This window comes from Lithobates pipiens, unplaced genomic scaffold (assembly GCF_037356315.1).
Source record: "Lithobates pipiens isolate NorthernLeopardFrog02 unplaced genomic scaffold, aLitPip1_a1.2 Scaffold_23, whole genome shotgun sequence".
Taxonomy (NCBI): Eukaryota; Metazoa; Chordata; class Amphibia; order Anura; family Ranidae; genus Lithobates; species Lithobates pipiens.
In genome coordinates this window covers 55,240,447-55,251,064 of record NW_027507785.1, presented here as the reverse complement: position 1 = coordinate 55,251,064, position 10,618 = coordinate 55,240,447, and the positions used below count along the sequence as shown (strand labels likewise).

Genomic DNA, 10,618 nt, shown 5'->3' with positions numbered 1-10,618 from the left:
TAAAAAATAAACCGTGGTGCTTACAGAAACCAGCCGTCTACCTTTCCAACCTCCACAAAAAAAAATGGTAAGTTCAGCAAAGCAACTGCTTGTCAGTTTTAGCCTTTCGGTCCCATTATAATGAACAGTAAGTATTGCTGAAAAAGTGGTTAATCAACTGAAGAGATTAAGATAAAATAAAAAATAAAAACTTTTTTAAATCTAAAATGAAAAAAAAAAATTTAAATTTAAAAATAATAATAAATAATGCCAATTTAAGCAAAATTCTTGCACAGCTTTCCTCCTTGGGCAAAAAAAAAAAAAAACAGATTATAGGGAATGTACAGTGTTTTTGGTAAAAAAAAATTATTTTATTTTTTACATTTTTTTATGTATATCTTTTATTTATAGAAAAATTGTACTATATGTAATACTGGAGAAATGTATTAAAATCAGACGTAAGGCTTTTTAATGAACAGCTGCTAGGCACTGCCTGTGTTTAACTGGCTAATTAGATGGAATGTATATTCTAAATAACGTTGTTTATAAACACGTTTCATCCCGTTTTTGATAAATCTTATCAATTTTTTATACCTTGTTTCTCTATGAAAAAAAAAAATTGAATTATGTTTGTACAAGGAAGAAGTCAAATGTGTTTAATAAATTCTTAGGCTCCTACTTTATGGTTATACACAATGGTTGTGTTTTTTTTACTTTTTTACTATTTTGCTTTTTTACTGCTCCTTTTCACAATGCAAGTCCTTCAGTCAGCTGACTCACCGAAAGCAATTTCCTCCTTGTGTGGCTGACATCTTATTTTAATGGCTGTTAAGGGAGAAAGAGACAGTACACTGAGAGCTCCCTCTAGTGACCAATCTATAAACCTCTTTATTTAATATAATGATAAAAATATGGAAATATGGAAAAAAATCTTGTAAAATCTTGTAATGTGCTTAAGTCACATTCATAATCTTGTAAACGAAACATTAAAATAAATCTCAGAATACACAGTCATTCAAAATAAACTGTCCTTTTACTTTAGGGTGTTCTTGTCTCTCAAAACAAGGTGAGGGGGCTTAGTCATTCTCTAATTATTTTGAGAACAATAGCTGTAAAAAAAAGAGCCTTAAAACTAAAAAGAAAATAAGAAAGTATGTTATTACTCACATGAAGAAAGTAAATATACAGTTTAACACTATACATCCCCTGTAAGCTGAAAAAAAAGAAAAAAGATTTAATTTATTTAAATTTTTATTTATCCAATTAAATTTTCACTGCTGCACTTTCAGAAGTCGGCCAAAACAGTATTATAAATAGGTGAAATGGTCTAATTAAATGCATTTTAAGAAAAAAAAGTACAATATATATGTAAAGTAGACATGTGCAATTCAATTTGTTTTTTAATGAATTTCGACAAAAGTAATGAAAACCCGTTTAATATTTTTTTTGTGGAAATTCGAAAACCCCAAAATTTCAAAATCTGAAATAATAACTAGCTAATAATAACTTAACTATTACTAACTATTAAATTATAGGTATTGGAATTTCCTTTCAAATTTGGCTGTTTGTGAATGTAACGAATAAGAATTTATCCGAAGTAACGATTTATCCGATCCGATGTATCTAAACAAATGGAATGTAACAAATTAATAATAATAAACAATAATAAAATGTTTTATTATTATTGTTATTTATTATTACTTTATTCCGTCTCTTTTGTTTAAATGCGGTTTTGTTATTTCGGATAATTCGTAACTTCGGATAAATTCGTATTCGTTACATTCACTAACACCCAAATTTGAAAGGAAATGCCAATACCTATAATTTAATAGTTAGTTAGTTAGTTATTCTTTCGAATTTTCTTTCTGATTTTCGAATTTACAATTTTTTTAATTTACGAAGTTACGAATTGCGATCATAACGAATGACCTGAAAAATGAAAAAAAAAAAAAAAAACATTTCCCGGCAATGTAAAGCGCTGTATAAATTGATTGCACTATATTATATATTATATAATATATATATATATATATATATATATATATATATATATATATATATATATATATATATATATATATATATATATATATATATATATATATTATAATACCTATAAAAAATAAGTAAGAATGTAAAGAATTTTTTTTATTTTATTTTATTAAGTAGGCCACTGGTTTGCTGCGTGCCCCCCAGTTCTTATTTCAGACAATTAAAAAGATGGCTGTTATTGTAGTGGACTTCATGCATTACTGCACAGAAGGAAAGTGCTTGTGTTATCCATAACAGCCAATCTCAGTACTGCTGCTCAGGGTAGAATATAAAAGGAATAATTTGATTGGTTGCAATGGGCATCATATCCACCTCTTTCCTGCAAGTCTTACATAAGTCCTACTGTAAGAATAAATTGATTTATATTTGTATAAGATATAGATCACTGATTGTTAAAACTATATCTACAAAAATACTACTCTGTTCAAAAAAATAAATACATCATTTTTTTTTCCTTCATCCATTAAGCCTTTTCGGTATGTTGTTCGGGGGGCAGTAAAAAAATAACTAAACATTTGGACAAAATACTCTAGCTGGTAAAGTTGGCATAAATGAAGAACACATATTTCAGGTCTATTTAATGTAAACCCAAATTAATATTTTAGCATTTTTATTAAGAATACTAAAGACCAGACCTCTACTCTAACCCTCCGTACACATGAATGCTGTTTTATCTGGAGCTCCCAGGGGCTGTAAAAAAAACGTTTCTGTCAAACTCAAATTAAAGCTTTGCCAAGCAAAGAGGGTATGGTGTTACAGCCTTCATTTTGCTCCCACTTTGCAACACCAACCCTACTATTGGCCAACGCACCTTGTACACTCCAGGTGGTAGGAAAAGCAAAACCTATTTTGGATACCAATTCACACATTAGGGATTTAAAAAACAAATTGTATATATATATATTTTTTTATTTTATTAAAAAAAAAAAAAAAATACTGCAAAGGTCACCGTTTAGTCTTCTTTAGGTGCTTAAACTTCCCTCGTTTACAGACCGAAGTTCATTTCTTTGATCTAAAGAACAAAACGTTACAATGTTTGTAGTTAGCTCAGCGGCTGAAGAATTTTGTGATATTTGTCACACTGCCTGTTTTTTTTTTGTTTTTTGTTTTTTTTACAGCTGTTGGCTTGAGCAGAGACTTCTCTGCATAGAAAGAATCAGGAAAATGCTTTCAGATCGTGGGGGGGGGGGCGCGATCTCGATTCTTAACAATTAATCGTGCAGCTGTAATCTTTTTATTGAAAAATAAGTAAATTTCAAAGCAAACATGGATATTTTAGAGCCACGCAAGGTCACATTTTCAGTATGATGTGATGCTGCTTTAAAAAAAAAAAAAGGACCCTGTTTGGCCCCCCAAAAACATTATTGGCCAAAATTGCGGTCATTAGGATGAATAATGATCATTTTACCTGTGAGTTTCATCATTTTTTTTTTTTCTTGCTATCTGAGCTATTGATGTTAAAGTGGAACTGCACACAAACATAAAGACACTTTTTTTTATCTAGCTGCATTCTCTAATTTTTAAATAGTTTCGTTTTTAAATACTGCTACTACGACTGCTTTAATTTTTATTTTTATATTTACTGCAATGCATACATGTGGAAAAACCAGAACAAGTGTTGGAGGTTACTGCACTGTCAGCCTTTCATATGCTATGCCGCATAATCCTGCCATTTTAACATGTTTCAGGCCCTGGGAGCTCATTTGAAATGTAGAGAACACACAGGTGACACAGGAAAAAAAAAAAAAAATCTTTACTGCAGTAAACTGATTGCCTGCTATGACCCATTGTTTATTTGGGTGTGGTACTCTTTTTTTTTTTTTTTTTTTAAACAAGAAACATATTGTCCAAAACGTTTGAACCCACTTTTTTGATACATGGATCTTCTAATTTTTTTTTTTCGTCACTGTCTCTTAAAAAAACACTTGGGCGCTCAAAATTTGAAATTTTTTTCCTTTTATTAAAACAGTTATGGAGAGAAGTGATTAGCACTACGTGTGCTGATTGTGTGATTAAAAATATTTCATTTTTTTTTTTTTTTTCTAATTCCAGATTACTTGTCTTCATGTTTTAAGGCATCGCCCAATCGTATGGAGTTTAAATGTAGAATTCGGAAACACATAAAAATAAAATCTACTCGAACAGATACAATAGAACATTTCTAGGCTGCGCTGTGAAGGATATTAATTGCAGTGCAAATTTGGTCAACCCAATAAAGTGTTTTCTTCGCCGTCTTCCAATTGGAACACAGTCAGCAAAAACATTTTGACAGGGGATATAACTCTTCCACTTTGTATCCAAGGCATGGAAAAAAAAAGGTTTTGGCTGTAGCAATGCTTCGTAATTAATTTCCTTTTGGTAGATTTGGGTTCTGAAACCATTTGGTTTGGTTCTGTGCAATTCATTTACATTATATAAGCCAAAAGTATTTTGTGGTCAAAAGAATTTATTGGGTTCAGGCGTTTCCAGTGAAGGGTTCTGTTATTGCTACAGCATACATAGACGTTTTAGAACATCCTTTCTGAAACCTTTTCAACATGGAGGAACCCTTAAAATAACTTTCCGGTCTCAGGGAACCCCTGCTAAAAAAATATATATATCTACAACTCATGATACATTAGTGTGATGGTCAGTGGGAAGAATGCTCCATACACTTGTGGTTATTGGGAAGAATTACCCCCCCTTAAAAATAGCTAACTGGTCAATGGTGTCAGTGGGAATGTATCTGAGAGTTAGAAATTGTTCACTGCTCAAGGAACCCCTAGAACCCTCTGGGGGAACCCTCACTGAGAAACCCTGTGGTATACCAATTTTAAGTCAAGCCAATATAGCTCATAATGTTAGGCCTTTTTCACCATTGTACCATTGCCTGGAACCCAGTTGAGAAACCCTGTTATAGCCCCTGTACACACGGTCGAAGATTCCGACAACCAAATCCATCGGATTTTGTCCGTCGGATCTTGTCCGAAACTGTTGCATACACACGGTCGGACAAAGTTGTCGAAAAATCCGATCTTTCAGAACGTGATGACGTAATTTCGTTACGATGGGACTACATTCAGGCTAGTAGCCAATAGCTTTGATGTAGGAATTTGATCTGAGCATGCGTGGCTCTTTGTCCGATCGAAATTCTCTACACATGATCGGAGTATGTCCTATCGGACCAGTTTGTCGGAAAATATTTCCAGCAAGTTGGAAAACTTGGTCCGACGGATATTCCGACGGAAACAGTCCGATGCAGACCACACACAGTCGGATTATCCGACACCACGGTCCGATAGGACACATTCCGACGGATTCTCCGACCGTGTGTACAAGGGCTTAGACATTGGGCACTTCCAACCTTGTGGTAAGAGTTTGAGGAAGGTTCATTTGTGTTCCAGCAAGACTCTGTCCCTGTGTACAAAGCCAGCTCTATAAGGACATGGTTTGAGGAGTTTGGTGTGGAGGAACTTCAGTGGTCTGCACAGAGACCTGACCTCAACCCTATTAATCACCTTTAATGGGGTTACTTGGAAAGTCAATTGTGAGCCAGGTCTAACATCAGAACCTGACCTCACTAATGCACTTTTTGGCTGAATGGATTTAAATTCTCCTAGACGCTCTCCAAAATCTTGTGGAAAGCCTTCCCAGAAGAGTGGACGATGTTATGGCTAAAAAAGGGAGCATGGGGAGGGGTGGGGGGGTAATTCCATATTATTGCCAATGGTTTTGCAATTGGATATCAAGCAAGCTCGTATAGGTGTGATAGTCAGGGCCCACAAACCTTGACCTCAACCTTGACCTCAACACTACTGAAAACCTTTGGGATTAATTGGGAAGCCAATTGTGAGCCAGGTCTTCTGTCCCACATCAGAACCTGACCTCATTAATGCATTTTGCAAATTCCCCTAGACCAGGGATATGCAATTAGCGGACCTCCAGCTGTTGCAAAACTACAAGTCCCATCATGCCTCTGCCTCTGGGTGTAATGCTTGTGGCTGTCAGAGACTTGCTATGCCTCATGGGACTTGGAGTTCTGCAACAGCTGGAGGTCCAATAATTGCATATCCCTGCCCTAGACACTCTCTAAAGTCTCGAGTAAAGCCTTCCCAGAAGAGTGGAAGTTGTAATGGGGGGGGGGGGGGGTGAGGTAATTCCATACTACTGCCAATGGTTTTGCAATTGGATATCCAAGAAGCTCATATAGCCGGAATAGTCAGGGCCCACAAATTTTGGGTCATATAATGTAAATACTATGCAACCTGGTCCTTTCCCCAAAAAGTTGTTGGACGGTTAATACATGTATAAATGTGTTAAGAGACAGTATAAAAGACTCTTAAGGATTGCTTTGTTAACTATAGTTAGCATAATACAGGTCCTTTTTAGGAACCACTGGTCACCTATCTATGGCTATGGTTATTCCTCATAACAGATGAATCAAACACTGGACCTATACAGGAAGCCCTTAAAATTGCCTTGAAAAAATCATTAAAAAAAAGAATATGTTTTTCAAAGGATCATAAGATTTGCAAAGTTTGGAATCACTATTCTACTACGTTATCTAACAAGGTTTGGAACGACCATCGCGAATATTAAAGTGACCCTTCCTATTCCCCAAGTATGGAAACATTGCGCTGCCTTCATAAAATGCTCCATCAGCTGTTTCCAACGCACTCCATTCCCCAAAATGTTCAGCCTGAACAGACTAAATGATTCTGTTACTGATATGCAAATTTTTATTAAAAGTCAACAGCTAATCCCTCATCTCCATGTCAGACTGCTGCCCATGTCTGTTGACATCTGCCATGAGCAGAGGAAGGGCGGAGGTGCCTTGACTTGCAGGTTATTATTGGCAGCCTGGCTTTTCCATGCCGTGCGTCAGCCAAGATGGCATCACCCAATGGGAATGGGTCTTTGGGGACAGACTAGAGTTGCTGCTCACTGATTTCGCACCGGTGAGTTGGGTATATGGTGAACTGTTTAAATGTAGTAAAACGAACGGCTGCTGTAACGTGTACTTATCATAAAATCACAACAGCGGTCCAGAACATAAAGAGAACACAACCTATTAATCTACAAGAGATTTGTAACCTCAGAGGCACTAGAGACTTATGCTTCAGCAAGGTCACTTGCTTCTAGTCAAATGGGCTTTATAATGGTCTGCTCCACGTCATGGCGGCCATTATGATTTGTAGGGAAGAGGTCCACTTTAGGAACAATACTGTTCAAAGCATCTTATTATCACATTGGTAACATTTCTTTAAGTGCTTTCTGCTTAAACATTGCTAACAACACATACTACTGGTTATCACTTATGGCATTGGAAAATACAGACACTTAATACTTTGGTGGGAACACTGTAGAAACCCTTGGCAGAATATCTGAGACTGATGTAAACTTTTAAGAGGAATGTAAAGGAGAACATGGGGCAAAATAAAGAATGTTTTTGAGTCCCTGATAGGAAATTGAAGCCTCTCTCACATCTACTTCTATGGCTTCCAGACAACATAGTTACATTACATAATGCAGTTTGACCTAGACTTCCTTATAAGACACCCAACATCCCCCTTTAACTACTGACATACACTATATTACCAAAAGTATTGGGGTGCCTGCCTTTACACGCACATGAACTTCAACCACTTTCAGACCGGACCATTTTGCTGGTCAAAGACCAGACCACTTTTTGCGATTCGGGCACTGCGTCGCTTTAACTGACAATTGCGCGGTCGTACGACGTGGCTCCCAAACAAAATTGACGTCCTTTTATTCCCACAAATAGAGCTTTCTTTTGGTGGTATTTGATCACCCCTTGCGGTTTTTATTTTTTGCGCTATAAACAAAAATAGAGCGACAATTTTGAAAAAAACGCATTATTTTTTACTTTTTGTTATAATAAATATCCCCCAAAAATATATAAAAAAACATTTTTTTCCCTCAGTTTAGGCCGATACGTATTCTTCTACATATTTTTGGTAAAAAAAAATCACAATAAGCGATTATTGATTGGTTTGCGCAAAAGTTATAGCGTTTACAAAATAGGGATAGTTTTATAGCATTTTTATTAATAATTTTTTATTATTTATTTTTTTACTAGTAATGGCGGCGATCAGCGATTTTTATTGTGACTGCGACATTGTGGGGGACCCATCGGACATTTTTGACACATTTTTGGGACCATTGTCATTTATACAGTAATCACTGCTATATAAATGCAGTGATTCCTGTGTAAATGACACTGGCAGTGAAGGGGTTAACCAGTGGGTGGCAGTGTAGGGGTTAAGTGTTCCTAGGGGTGTGTTACTAACTGTGGGGGGGTTGGGCTTTCATTTAGTGAACACTGATCTCTGCTCCAATCACATGGAGCAGAGATCAGCGTCACTAGTTGCTAGGCAGAATGGAGAAATGCTGTTTACACGGCATTTCCTCCATTCAGCCGTCCCGTGAGACGATCGCGGGGATGCCCGCGGCGATTGAGTCCGCGGGTCCCGCGACCGGACTCATGGGGGTCCCGACCAGCGTGGGAGCGTGCCGGCGGCGGCGCGCTCCCGATGACAGGGCGGCATTGAAGATTGGACGTACATGTACGCCAATATGCCTGCCCGTGCCATTCTGTCGACGTACATCGTCGTGCGCTGGTCGGGAAGTGGATAATGGCATCCCAATCTTGGTCTGTAGGGTTCAATATTGAGTTGGCCCACCCTTTGCAACTATAACAGCTTCAACTCTTCTAGGAAGGCTGTCCACAAGGTCCCATTTCTCCCCTTTCTTCCCCTTTGTGGGTTTCAATATTTATACTAGGGACTGATACCAAAGTAGTCTGGCATACAGGTACACAAGAGTTATATCCACCTTTGGGATGAATTAGAACGGAGACTGCGAGCCAGGACTTCTCTCCAACATCAGTGCCTGGCCTCACAAATGCTCTTCTGGAAGAATGGTCAAACATTCCCATAGACACACTCCTAAACCTTGTGGACGGCCTTCCCAGAAGAGTTGAAGCTGTTCTAGATGAAAAGGGCGGGCCAACTCAATATTGAACCCTACGGACTAAGACTGGGGTGCCATTAAAGTTTATGTGCATGTAAAGGCAGGTGTCCCAATACTTTTGGTAATAGAGTGTATCTAAAAGGTACCTATAGGCATCAGATGGGGCTGACCCCTAATAAATGTAACTTTGCCAGGAAGTGAAGTAAATCTCTCTAATGATGAAACAGACAGCAAAAAACGCCTAAAGGAGCCCTCCATCACCCTATGAAAATCTCACAAAATTCTTTGAATGGCATTTAACTCTAAGTTATGCCCTAACTTGGTTAGTTAAAGTGGAACTTTAGCCAGGAAATTAAGTCCTGGTGGATCATTTCAAGCTGGCCCCTTTTGAAGGTATAACTATGTAAAGCATTAATAATAAGTGTCTAGACCAGGGATATGCAATTAGCGGACCTCCAGCTGTTGCAAAACTACAAGTCCCATCATGCCTCTGCCTTTGGGTGTCATGCTTGTGGCTGTCAGAGTCTTGTAACCCTCATGGGACTTGTAGTTCTGCAACAGCTGGAGGTCCGCTAATTGCATATCCCTGGTCTATACTGTTAAAGATCCAGCAATACACTGTCTCGCCCTGCTCTGCACCTGCTCAGTTGCTCTCCATTTTTAGGCACTGTGCCGAATTTGTAGAGACCGATCTGCTGACAGCCTTCAAGCACAATTATAACCTCCTATCCTTTAAAGCCAAAGAAGCTGCTTCTGTTTGATCTGCAGCTGCAATGGTGCTGCAGATGCGATCAGTTATGACACCGACCATGTGATGGTTTGACAGCTTGGTTGAGGACACAAGCAAAATGTGACAGTTAGCAATTCCGGCATTCCAGGAATGTAACTGCCAAATCGATGGGTTTAGTTTCGCTTTATGATTTACTGCTGCTCAGAGGCTCTGGGCTTCAGCAAAATGGCTGCCCCAAGCTAGATGAAACAGGAGCAATTCTGGAAGCAGTTTACAGCATACACTAATGTTGGGAGCATAAGTATTCATGTGGAATGCATATTCCTTGCTAAAAAAAATTTTTTTTCTCAAGTTGTTATGGGTAAAGTTCCGCTTTAATTAAAGTCAGGGCATAACAAAAAGAAAAACGCCAAACAAGTAATTAGTCCGCCTCCTAAATCCAAATATATGAACAACCCTGAAGGGCTGATGCAGTAATTAGAGCTTGAAATCCAAATCATGCATATAAGATAAAACTATGGCTATTCTAAAAAAAGACACCAAACACTTCCATAAATATAATACTTAGCTGGTGGGTTTAAATTCGACCTGGAAGGAGTATTCCACTGTTGGCATTTAACCTCAAGTGTTCTACTTCCCCAACCACCTGCCTTTCACCACCCACACCTTCATAGCAACTACGCGTTTCAACTCTGAACATTATCTTCATGGCTTGGATTTCAGGATTTATTTTGCGAAAACTTTCTTTTGATGTATCTGAATTTTAGAAATGGACTAACAACTTGTGCAAAACCTCCTTCGCATTCAGATGAATGCTTAATCCTTTTTTGGCCTGTAACTATTTTAAATGGATACACGTTATTTTGTGGAGACTTGCCGACCTCA

The 10,618-nt window shown here is 37.6% G+C and overlaps 1 protein-coding gene across 1 annotated transcript in view; it reads right to left on the bottom strand.

Moving 5' to 3' along the window:
* Positions 1–2,089: 2,089 nt before the first annotated feature.
* The window catches only part of LOC143927538 (sodium- and chloride-dependent creatine transporter 1-like), a 135,687-nt gene continuing 127,158 nt past the window's right edge, over positions 2,090–10,618 (bottom strand). Inside the window, exon 15 of the mRNA XM_077451661.1 lies at positions 2,090–3,043. The gene's annotated coding sequence lies outside the window, so the exon portion shown is untranslated. The remainder of the gene's footprint in view (positions 3,044–10,618) is intronic.